This window comes from Miniopterus schreibersii (assembly GCF_964146895.1).
Source record: "Miniopterus schreibersii genome assembly, chromosome: 19".
Classification (NCBI taxonomy): Eukaryota; Metazoa; Chordata; class Mammalia; order Chiroptera; family Miniopteridae; genus Miniopterus; species Miniopterus schreibersii.
The window spans coordinates 30,851,173-30,863,375 of record NC_138119.1 but is presented as its reverse complement, the minus strand read 5'-3'; the positions used below and the strand labels follow the sequence as shown (position 1 = coordinate 30,863,375).

General features: G+C 51.1%; 1 long non-coding RNA gene across 1 annotated transcript in view; it reads left to right on the top strand.

Annotated features, from left to right (window-relative positions):
- Positions 1 to 10,833, top strand: part of LOC308548924 — a 29,996-nt gene extending 19,163 nt beyond the window's left edge. Inside the window, exons 2-3 of the long non-coding RNA XR_013997688.1 lie at positions 7,409 to 7,518; positions 8,409 to 10,833. This is a non-coding gene — a long non-coding RNA (uncharacterized lncRNA). The remainder of the gene's footprint in view (positions 1 to 7,408; positions 7,519 to 8,408) is intronic.
- The last annotated feature ends 1,370 nt before the right edge of the window (positions 10,834 to 12,203 follow it).

The following is a 12,203-nucleotide window of genomic DNA, read 5'->3' as shown; positions in this document are numbered from 1 at the left end:
AATCAGGACGGTCTGTGCCAGCTGGCTCTCCCGTGCTTCCTGTGCCTAACCTTCCCTCCACCCTTGTATACTGGTGTTTCTCTCCACCTCAAGTTTTGCGCAACCTTGCTGATGTTCCAGGAGCCCAGCCAGCAGAGCTAAGTGCAGGGCCCTGGAAGTCCAGAGGAGGTTCCTTTAGGAACATTTCCCCCTCCCTCCTCCAACCACTGGTCTCCCCTCCTGTCCCCTGCCCTTCAGAGCTGGGAGAAGTCACCTGGAGGACCTTGGAGGAGGCAGGAGGGAGAGGGAAGCCATAGGGCAGGGTTAGAGGGAGGGTTGACTTCTGGGAGGTGGGATGTGTAGGGTGGCTGTGGCCAGTTTGGCAAAAGATTTGAGATGGGGTTGAAAATGAGAAAACACTCCGGCCTAGGGATGTACCCTGACTCCTAGGGAGAACCTGGGTGCATGGGAGGTGATCAGAGGGGAGCAGTCGATGCCTTCTGTGGAAGAGAACACGGGGGAGAGATGGGAAGTGCGTTAACCAAGGTTCTAGAAACCTGGGTCTGGTCTGGCTTTATTGGTGGGTGGAAGGGGCGGCATTACCTCTCTGAACCTCAGGGTCTTTGTCAGTGAAATGGGGTAACAGCTGTCTCACAGGGTTGTGAGGATCAAATGAGGTAACGGTCAAGAAAGGTTGTGTAAAATGTAATGAAGGCTGCAAATGTGAGTTGTTATTATAATAAGATTGCTCCCAAATTGACACAAAGGTTGAGCTGGTGCATTCTATTCATTCTGTTGTGGGACCCCAAGGTCCACCAACAGCTATAAGCATGGGCTAGAAATTTGGCAAAGCCCCGCTGGCTGGAAGGCAGTCGGGTTGAACCTGCCCAAGTGCCTGAGCCCAGCCCCGTGCCTGGTGCTTAGTATGCACACAACAAATGCTTGTTGAGTGAATCAATAAATGGTGTTTTGGAGAAGACATGGGCTGAATTGAGTAAGAGTCATGGCATGTGAGACATTCCAGTGGGAGAAAGGAGAGGCAGAGCGGCGTAAGGAAAACAGCATAAGTTTTAGACCCAGATGAGCTGGATACAGAGACTTGGTTTCTTCATCTGTAAGTGGGACTAATAAGAGTCCCAGGTTTAGCTGTGGAGATCCTCTGAAGTGGCTGGCCTTCCAGGCGCCCAGTAAAGGTAACAAGGATGACTGCGAGGGGTAAGATGGGAGGGTGCTTCCTTCCTCCAAGGAGAGACTATTCAGAGACTTCCAGGCCTGCACCCTCCAGTGAAGCCAGATTGCCTTGCTCCCACCCTCTCCAGAGGCTGGAAGGATCTAGCTTTCCAGGTCATTTGCCTGGAGGGCCCTCTCTGGAGGAGCCCACAGCTCCAGCCTGGCTTCAGAGAAAGACTTGTGGTTTAGGGGGGTCTATCCAGGCCACAGAAGACTACTTACAAAAGAATAGCCGAAATTTTCAAAGGGGGCTGACCCAGAAGAGGGGAACCCCTTGGAAGAGGGGGTGATGGGAGACCTCGATTCCATGCAGACGGGCAGGCAGTGACCCCTTCCCCAGCAGCTTTCAAAGTTCTAAGCTCTAGTAATGCACTTGTGGGGAGGGGGTTGTTACCATCTGGTCCTACTGAGCCCCTACTAACCCAGCTCCCCTGGCTGGCCCTGTTTCCCATTTCCTCAGTGGTACCTTTCTCCCTGCCACCCAGGCCTGTCCTCCACACTTGTCCCTGCCCTTCCCTTCCCCCAGCCTCCACATTCAGTTGTTCATCAGCTCCATTACTACTTCCTTCCAGTGTGTCTCCCATCCCCCACCCCCGCAGCTCTTATCTCACACCTGGATGGCTGCAATAGCCTGCTAACTGATTCCCTGTTTTGAGACTACATGCCCTGCTCAGAAACCCTCAGCTTCTTCATTTCCAGGGGGATCAAGCCCAAACTCCTTATTTTTATTTTTAAAATTTAAAAAAATATATATGTCTTTATTGATTTCAGAGAGAGGAAGGGAGAGGGAGAGGGAGAGAGAGAGATAGAAACATCAATGATGAGAGAGTCATTGATTGGCTGCCTCCTGCACGCCCCCTGCTGGGGATCGAGCCCGCAACCCGGGCATGTGCCCTGGATCCTAGGTCGGTGCTCAACCGCTGAGCCACGCCGGGCCCAAACTCCTTATTTTTAGCATGTTTGTCCTTTTACTCTCCGGCCCTGTTTGGTGGACTTGGTAAATTTGTTGGCTGCGTGCCACTGCACCATCCAGGACCCTCAGCCAAGCTGGGCTCCGCCTTACCTCTGGGACTCTTTCCACGCTTCCCTCCTCCCCAGGCTCCAGGACTCACTATTCCTTCCTAGGCCTGCCCATCCTCGCTGCCCGCTTAAGTTCCTCCCCGCCCTCGCCCCTCTCCTCCTTCCTCCTGCCCTCTTCCTGATCTACGAAGCTCTCCCTGCTCTCCTGCCCTGGCATCTCTTGCTCCTCAGATCTCCTTTATTTGGGCCTCTCCAGCCTGCACACCAGTGTTGGCCTTGGCCACTCCTGGCTGTCACTTCCAGGGAAGGGAGGGAGGAAAAGGGGCAATGGTGGGGAAATCCTGAGAGCACAGGTGGGTGATTCAGGACTTTTTCTGCCCCTGTGGGCGCACTTTCTACAGATGGGGCCTAAGGGCCCGGGCAGTTGCCACTCACAGAGGCTAACAGAGAAGAAACCCTCCTGCCTTCTTGGAATGCAAAACCTGTCTCCTTCCCCGCTTACTCTGCCCATTTCATTCCAGAAATAGGGTGTGGGGGGGAAGAGGCTCGGGATTTTTTCAATCCTTAGTTTGTGCCACACACAAAAAGGAGAACCCAGCTGCCATGGACTCAGAAAGTTTTGTCTAGAATGGAACTCGAGGGCTAGACTGGCCCAACCCTCTCATTTTGTGGCTGAAGAAACTGAGTCTCAGAGAAAGAGAGGGGCAGTATGGGAATTTGAACCAGGCCTTTTACTCCAATTCAACTACTCCTGTTAAAAGGCCCAGCCCTCTCTGAGATGACCCTGCTCCTGCTCCCTGGGGCTGTCCTCTGGCATCCAGAGTGCCCTTTTTACACCACATTGGTGACATTCCATCCCAGCCAACAGGACAGAGTTTCTCCTCTCGAGGGCTCTGCTGGAAGTTCTGAGTCCTCTCCTGGCCTCCGGGTTCCCAGGACAATAACAGGCAGAGCAGCAAATCTGCAGCCACCGGAGCTGCCCCAGCTCCTGGTGAGGAGGTGCCCTCATCATACTTCCTAATTCCAAGAATGGGGGTTGAGGTGGGGTGGGGCTTAGGATGAGAGGTTACTTCATCCCGAGCCAGTCCTTCAGGCCGGGGAGGAAGGGGATGGGAGAGGCAGAAAAGGGTGAGCCGGCAGGCCGGAGGCCCCACCTCTCCTGGATGGTTCTCAGAGAGTTTAGGGGCTCCTGCAATGCAAAGTTAAGGGTGGGAAGGTGAAAGAGGGAGCAAGAAAGGGAGTGAGGTATAGAAGATGTGGTGACTTGACCCCTAGTTCCACAAATACAGAGCCCTGTGAACCTTGTTAGCATCGCTGAAAAAAGTGAAGGGCTCAGTTGCAGGTGTGTCTCACCCAGCCCTGCCTCCCATCAAATAGCACCTCCACCCCCCACCGGATCAGGGCTAAATAGCAGGTGCCATGCGACAATACTGAGGAACAATAGGGTGTCCCTGCCCCTCCCCACTGTGGAGGAAAGGAGGGGCAGGTTCTGAATTACTGGAGAGACCTAAAGGAGGGGGAATGTGGGACTTCAGGGGGTAGAGGGCAGAAAGGAAGGTGTAGCGTAGGAGAGGTGGGTGCGTGACAATTCCCAAGGCTTGGCAGGGGAGTGGGGTCACATCTGGGGGCAAGGGGATCCACAGGTTTTGTGGAGCTAAGGAGCTATAAGGACGTGCAAAGGGGAAATGGACTTTGTGGGGAGGGCATGGGCCAGACCGGACCCCCTCCTGGGCTTCTCCAGGACTCCTCATTAGAACCCTAATTCCCTCATAGTAAGCTCATACAAAAGAAAGCCCATAGGTGTCTTCACCCAATGACTAGGTCTGGCTACATCATCAGAATACTGTGGGCAGAGATGGGCTTGGGCACAGTGCCCAGGTTAATGCATAGAAAGGCTTGGAACAGTGCCCAGCCATGGCGAGCGGGCACCGGATTCTGACCGTGTTATTGTTATCACTACTGCAATCACCCTGTGCGACTCTCTTCCTTGCCCTGCACCTCAGGCAGGTCACTCTGGCGTCCTTGACCTCCCTTTGCACATCTGTCCCTCCACCCGGCCCATGCACTGTCCTTCCAAAATTTTCCAGGACTGGTGAGAGGAAAAGCGAAATCTTTTCAGAAGAGGGCAGGACATCGGGGAGCAGGGAGGCGAGGAGCCTGCGCGTGGGGATTCTGCAGGTCTGGAGGTGATCCTGTCATTGCCACCAGGCTGACTGCTCCTTAGCCCTGTCCGCTGTGCACTTGGGGGTTTCTTTGACGTGCACACGTGCCAGGCACAGGAGCAGCCTTGGCTTGGCCAACCCACCCTGGTTCTTATCACTGGTTCCTACCTGGGCTGTCGCTGTGTCCTGGGCAGAGGAAGGTCACTTTGAGGTTTCCCTTCGCGCTAGCTGCTGGCTCCTTCCTGCCTCATCCAGGGAGAGGGCTGCCTCTGAGGGGCTGGCTGGGTGGGGTGGCGCTGGGGGTGGGATAGGAGGGCTGGGCTCCCAGCTGGGGGCCATGTTCGTGGCCGAAGGAGTAAGGTGGTAGAGCACAGGCCTGTGGGCCTCCAAGGCACTTATCAACACTCCTTTTATTTCTATTGTCCCCATGTTTCTTGGGCAAATTTCCTCTCCCCTTCTCACCCCAGCCTCCTTTCCTCATTAATAATGTGAGGGGGAGCATGAGATGCCCCTGAACTGGCCTCCCATACTCTGGCTCTTCTAAGGAGTGGCATCCTAGACTCACTACCTCCCCCCCCCCCCCCACGTCCCCACCCTTATCTGTAAGTTTGCTTTTCCCTCCCGCTCTGCTTTTCTTGCTGGGAACAGGGACTGGTGCCAGGCTGAAGAATTAAGCTCCAGCAAAAAGACTGAGGCTGGACTTTGAAAAACTCTTTCCAGCAGTGAGTCCTGGCCAAGGTCATGGGATCCCTGAAGTGGGCACTTAGGTTAGACAGCCAGAGGTCTGTAAGGTTAGGGCTAGGCTCACTCGGAGGCAGGCAGGCTCGTGGACAAGGAGACCAGTGAAGAGCCGGCCAAGGAGTCCCGAGCTTGGTTGGTGCTGATCTGGCCCCCATGCCCTCAGGGAGTGCACTGGATCAGACTGTTTTTTTTTGGTCCCTGGGGCACACACCCACTACATTGTGCCAACCCTGAGAGGACCCTCAACATTAAGAGATAAGAGTCTGTCTTTGTCCCAGAGTTTCATACAAATGAGCATCGGAACAGCTGAGCAGGCTCTGGGAAGAGCCCAGGAAGGCCATCCGCATGGTGGTGGAGGCACAGGTGCTGGTCTCCGTGCTGCCCAGGGAGGTCTGACCAGGTCCTGAATGCCAGGGCCCAGGGGAGAGGGTGAGGAAGCCGTGGGCTCCGGGAGAGGGGTGTCTATGTGAGTGAAGCCATCCACGGGGAAAACCCTCTCTTGACCTGAGGGGCTATGCCTCTCCGAGGGGCACACCCTTAAGCCAGCTTTCCTCCCTGTACTCAGACCCAGCAGGGCCACGTGTAAATGGAGTGTTTATGCTGGAATGATGAAAGATTTGCTTCCTAGGCTGGGGGCCCTGGGGGCTAATTGTGAGGAACAAGGGTTGCGCAACACCTGAGGGTGACTTGGGACCCCTCAGAGCTGTGGTTAGGAGGCTGGGAGCCAGTGGAGCTGGCCCAAACCCTCCTTGTTGAAGGATTCACCTGGGAGTCAGGTCCCCTGGGTCCTGATCCCACCTGTCTGAAAAAGCTGATCCTCAATAGTCCTCTCCCGCTCCTCAGTTTCCCTTCCTGCCGCCTCTTCCAACCTCTCAGGATTAATGGCGACAAACAGATTCCATGCGCCTGTGCCCCAAGCTGGTGGATGAGTGAATGAATAAAAGAGGACATCTGGGGGGCAGAGGGAGGGGGAGACAGCCCACAGAGCAGGCCCATGAGCCAAGCATTAAGAGCTTTTTGCTTCCAAGACTGAAAAGAAAGGGAGAGGTACAGCCAGCAGCTTCAAAGGCAGGTGCCCGAGGAAGGTCCAATATTTTTGTTCTTTCCTTTGCAAAGAGCTGGCTGCTTCGCTTCACTCTGTTTTGGGGTCCGGGAGACCTCCTCCAACCGAGCCTCCGTCCTACAGGCTCCCTTGGCCTCCTGCCTTGTAGCTCAGGTCCTCCCATGCAAGTGAGGACCCAGTTGGCTCCTCGGAGGTCCAGGGCCGGGGGCTGCTCAGACCCAGAGCGTCCCTCCCACTGTGCTCAGGTTGGCACACAGCCCACCCCCTGACCAGTAGGTTCCTGTCATCCCTCCTCAAGTCCTGTGCCCAGTGGGGTGGGCTGGGTGGGGCTTACCGGGGGGGCGAGCAGAGCCGGCTGGGCAGGGCTGCAGGTGTGTCTGGGAGCGGGCAGCTGAAAGGTGTTCCCGAGGTGTGCGAAAGGGTTCTGCTCAAATAATCCAGGGAGGCGTTTATAAATAACTTTACCTCAGGGCCATGGGGTGAGCCCCAGCTTCTGATTGGCTCCGAGGGGAAGTGGTTTTGAACACTACACCATGGCTAAGCCCAAGGAGATAGGAAAAGGAGATAAGGGAAAAAGGTCCCAAATGAACAGCCCTTTTTTTGTTTTACCTGAGGAACAGGGCTGTTTGATGGGAGCTTGGCACTTCCTAAATCCACCCAGAAGACAATAGGTCACATTCAGTGGGGCCCCTGCCCCACAGGCGGCCGGCCGAGGCTGAGGAGGGGACAAGGCAGACCCCTCTCCAAGCTTGCTGTCCTGCTGCTTATGGGGCTGGGGTCAAGCCACACAGCCTCTTGGACAATGGGACCCATTGAGGCCACCAGAGTGCCTGGGGTCCTGGGGCTGCTTGCTTTGAAGGTTGGAGAGCTGGAGGGGGGTGTTGCGGGGGACAGGAGACCTCTAAACACCCCTGAGGAAGGGGACAAACCCTGAGCCTTCAGAGTCCGTGGGTGGTTTGGGGCTGCAGTGGAGACCTGGTTCCCAGTTCTGTCCCCAACCTTAAGTTGCTTGTAAGCTCTGTGCCTTGGTCTGTCCATCAGCACAATGAGGAAAGTACTCTTCACCTTCCTAACTTCCCAGGTAGGGTGCACATAGAACATGGGGGTCTGGGATATGGTGAAGGAGCTCAAGAAACTGGACCTGTAACGATAGATATGTAAGGTGACCTCCAGGCTAGCAAATTTCTAATTCATAGGCTTCTGTCACTTCTAGGAATTAATGCCGTCCTGGGTCATATCTCTGCTCAGGCTGCTGCGTGCTGTCTTGGTTAGAGCTGCCTGCTCATCCCTAACCCACTGAGCCCTGTGGGAGAAGCTAGAAAGGTGAGTTGATACTGCTTGACATATCTCCTGGGAGGAGAGTCCCCACCTGATGCCAAGAGCCCCTTCCTTTGCAACTTCTGGGGCACTACTACCCTAGTCCTGAATTGTCCTCCCATCTCTCCAGAAGAAAGCAGAGGCTCTGAGGTAGGCTGGAATCAATACAGGGGACTTCAGTAAGACACTGCCTCACTTGGGAAGGCAAAAAGTCCCCCTGGGAAGGTGAAATGAGCTCACTTTAGCACATAATCGGGACTCAATAAATATTTGTTGAATGAATAAAAGAATGAATTGTCTGCAAGCCCAGCCCAAGGGAGAGTTTATAGATGCATTGCTTGTGTGGACTAGGGAAACACCCGAGGTCACTCAGAGTTGTCAGGGTGCAGTGAGGGGCCTGAACACCACTAAAGAAAGCTAGAATGCAAACCACCCAAGCATGCCCTGCCACCTGCTGAAGAAAGATGCATGCATGGATGCTTCCTCAAGGAACCCTTCCCCAGGCTCCTGCACTGGCTTAGCTGCCATGTTCCCACAGCTCCCTCTGCTTCACCATGGTAACAATACACAGTTCACAATGGATGGGTCATTATGCATTCAATTATAGTCTTTCTCCAAAGACTGTGAACTCCATGAGGAGGGTGGAGCAGTGTGTTTCCCTCACTTTTGTATACTTACTGCATAACCCCTTGCTTAGCACTTAGTAGGAGCTCAGTATAGATTTGTGGAATGGGTGAATGACTATGATGGTCTTTAAACAAAGCAGAGCCAGAAGGTGAGAATTTGTTCATATGTCTCCAGCACTGTCCAGTGGTATGGGTAGCCTAACATGCTCTAAACTTTAGGCAGGCACTTCTTAAAAAGCAGATGAGTCATCAGGCTCTTCCTATTGCCAGGTGACAGTGACCATCAAGATCAAACAACTGACTTCCAATTGAGATGGTGGTGTAGGTAAATGTGGTACTCATCTCCTCCCACAACCATATCAAAATTACAACTACACTAAAGAACAACCATCATTCAGAACCACCTGAAATTGAAGCCCTACAACTACAAAATTAAAGAAGAAGCCTCATCAAGACTGGTAGGAGGGGCAGAGACAAGGAACGGGCTAGTCCCATACTCACGTGTGGTGGATAAAAATTGGGAGAGATATCTGGGCTGTGAAGGTCACCCCACACCAGGCCCCCAAGCTCAGGGTTCCAGTGCCAGAAAGAGAAGTCCCCATAACTTCTGGCTGTAAAAAGCAGTGGGGATTGAACTGAGGGAGACTGAGTCTACTGGAGTCCCAGGCAGTTCCTTTTAAAGGGCCCATGCACAGACTTACTTGGACTCACTCCCTCTGAGCTCCAGCACAGGGGTAGCAGCTTGAAAGGCACCAGACACACACGGGGGAGGAACTAAATTGCCTGGCATTAGGGCAAGAGCTGGAGGGGCAGCTTTCTCCCAGACAGAAGTGCTGGCAGATGCCATTGCTCCTTTGATGAACCCTTCCCCCACAGAGCCAGCAGAAGGGCACCACATCTGAGAATCCATCAACCTGACTCACACTGTTTGCCCTCCCCTGGCAATACCCTGACCCTACCTCATTCAACTTTTGGGTCCACCCAAGCTGTTTCCAGTGGCTTTACCATAGGAATGGTCTGTCTTGGCTCATACTTCAGATTTTCTTAAAATCTCTCAAATAAGCAGCATCTGGCTTCAGCAAGCCCCATAACCTTTTGCTGGCTCACAGCTTGGCCTTACCAGGGCACTTCCAAGCCCAACACAAGAAGGAGGCATCTGCATATCACTTCTGCCCTAGGCAGAACACAAGCAGTGGCTGACCTTGGGCCTGCACCTCCCAGGAGTCCCAGAGCCAGTGTACACAGTGGACAGCTTCAGACCATGTGAAAGCACCACCACCCAACCACCTCTACAAGCAACACACTTAAAGGGTGAACTCAGTGGGTACTAGAACCCTGCTGAAGTAAGTCTTGCTCTGTGTGGTGGGCCCATGCACAGCTGATCTTCCAAGGTGGTTGCAGGTCAGTGGTCAGCGGTCACAGCCAGTCGTTGCAGCTGATCAGCCTGGGTAAATCCCTTCCATTGACATGCCAACAGCAATCAAGACACAATTATAATAGAAGGGTGTAGAGCCCACATGGGGAGTGACCCTCGAGTACCCAGTGGGGGTGATCAGGGAGGCTGTGCCACTGGATCCTGCAGGACACTTACTACATTAGGCCACACTACCAAGCTTAGGAGACATAGCAGCTCTACTAAATACATAGAAACAAACACAGGGAGGCTGCCAAAATGAGGAGACAAAGAAATATGGCCCAAATGAAAGAACAGAACAAAACTCTAGAAAAAGAACTAAACAGAATGGAGGCAAGAAATCTATTAGAAGCAGGATTCAAAACACTGGTTATAAGGATGCTCAAGGAACTTAGTGAGTACTCAACAGCATAAAAAAGAACCAGTCAGAAATGAAGGATACACGAACTGAAATAAAGAATAATTTACAGGGAATCAACAGTAGAGTAGGTGAAGCCGAGAATCAAATCATTGATTTAGAATATATGGAAGCAAAAAACATCCAATCAGAACAGCAAAAGGAAAAAATGAGGATAGGGTAAGTAGCCTCTAGGACAACTTCAAGCATACCAACATTCGTTTCATGGGGATGCCAGAAGGAGGAGAAAGAGAACAAGAAATTGAAAGCTATTTCAAAAAATAATGACAGAAAACTTCCCTAACTTGGTGAAGGAAATAGACATACAAGTCCAGGAAGCACAAAGAGTCCCAAACAAGATGAACCCAAAGAGGCCCACTCTAAGACACATCATAATTAAAATGCCAAAGGTTAAAGACAAAGAGAGAATCTTAAAAGCAGCAAGAGAAAAGCAATTAGTTACCTACAAGGGAGCACCCATAAGACTGTCAGCTGATTTCTCAAAAGAAATTTTGCAGGGATTGGCAGGAAATATTCAAAGTGATGAAAAGCAAGGACCTACAACCAAGAGTACTCTATCCTACAAGGCTATCATTTAGACTTAATGGGCAAAGAGCTTCCCAGACGACAAAAAGCTAGAGTTCATCACCACCAAACCAATATTACATGAAATGTTAAAGGATCTCCTTTAAGAAGAAGAAGAAGCCCAGCCAGGCGTGGCTCAGCGGTTGAGCGTCGACCTAGGATCCAGGTGATCGGGGTTCGATTCCTGGTCAGGGCACATGCCCGGGTTGTGGGCTCAATCAATGACTCTCTCATCATTGATGTTTCTGTCTCTCTTTCTCCCTCTTCTTTCCTCTCTCTGAAATCAATAAAGATATATTAAAAAAAAAAAAAAGATAAAAAATATGAACAATAAAGTGGCAATAAATACATATCTATCAACAACTGAATCTACAAACAATATGAATAAGCAGAACAGAAACAGACTCACAGATACAGAGAACTTTTTGTTGTTTGCTAGATGGGAGGGGGATTAAAGGGAAGGGCAAAAAAGGTGAAGGGATTAAGAGTACAACTTGGTTGTTATATAACTGATGGGGATGTAAAGTACAGCATAGGGAATAGAGTCAATAAGATTCTAGAACTAGATGTGGTGCTGAATGGGTACAGGATTTATTGGGATCATCACTTATTAAGTTAGGCAATATCTGGTCACTGGGGTATACACCTGAAACTAATATAATGACGTATGTCAATTGTAATTGAAAATAAAAAATGATTAAAAATAAATAGAATATGCACTAGGAAAAGAAAAGATCAAACAACTAAGTCCCTTTGCTGAGATACTATGCCTGTCAGGGAAACTTTTTGTTATAATTTGGTTCCTTTAGAGCACTGCCCAACTGACTGGAGCATTAGGGAGTGCCCGTAGGCACATTTCTCTCTTTAAAATGGCCCACAAACATTGTGGCCTATCGATTGGTCAAGTGTGGTTTTTGCCAATGTGAGTCAGTCTCCCCTGAGTCCAACTGACTTTCTTTCCATAGGAACACTTGGTTTTCACACAGGTTATCTGGTTTCATTCTCATAATAACCATGTGATTTAGCCATGTTGCTCTCATTTATCAGATAAGGAAACTGAGGCTGACTGAAGTGAAATAACTTGCCCAAGGTCAAAAAGAACTAGATGGAAGAGGCAGGAATCCAACTTAGATATTATGGCTTCAAATCCCATGTTTTGTCCATTTTATCACTTTCATCTTTGAACCTGCAAAGCTAAGGATGGTACAAATGATACAAGACCCCACCTTTTAGACTCTTACAGATATATCTCTGCAGATGAAGATGGCTGGGACTCCAGAACATGTTCTGAGTTTGGGAACTTGTCGGCTCTCCTCCCCAGCCCTTCTCCTACTGTCTTAGCAAAAGTCTTGGTGTGTAGATCTTGCATAAAAAATAGTGACAAAAAGGATAGATGAACCCAGAGGTTTCACTAAAGTCACCAAGGGAGATGGACAGGGGCCTCAGAATCTGGGGACTAGTTATGGGTGGGAAGCCCAGGAAGGAGGAAGCTAGACCAGAGGTTGGAGAAGCAGAGAACAGGAATTAGAGAGGTCCTGATGATTCACAGGGCATCTTAGGAGTACCTTGGATAGAATTAAACTGTGGGACAGAGTTAGGGCTGTTGGAGGGGAAACAAAGATACAAGAGACAGACAGACAGATGGCAGAAATAAAAACACAGAGAAAAA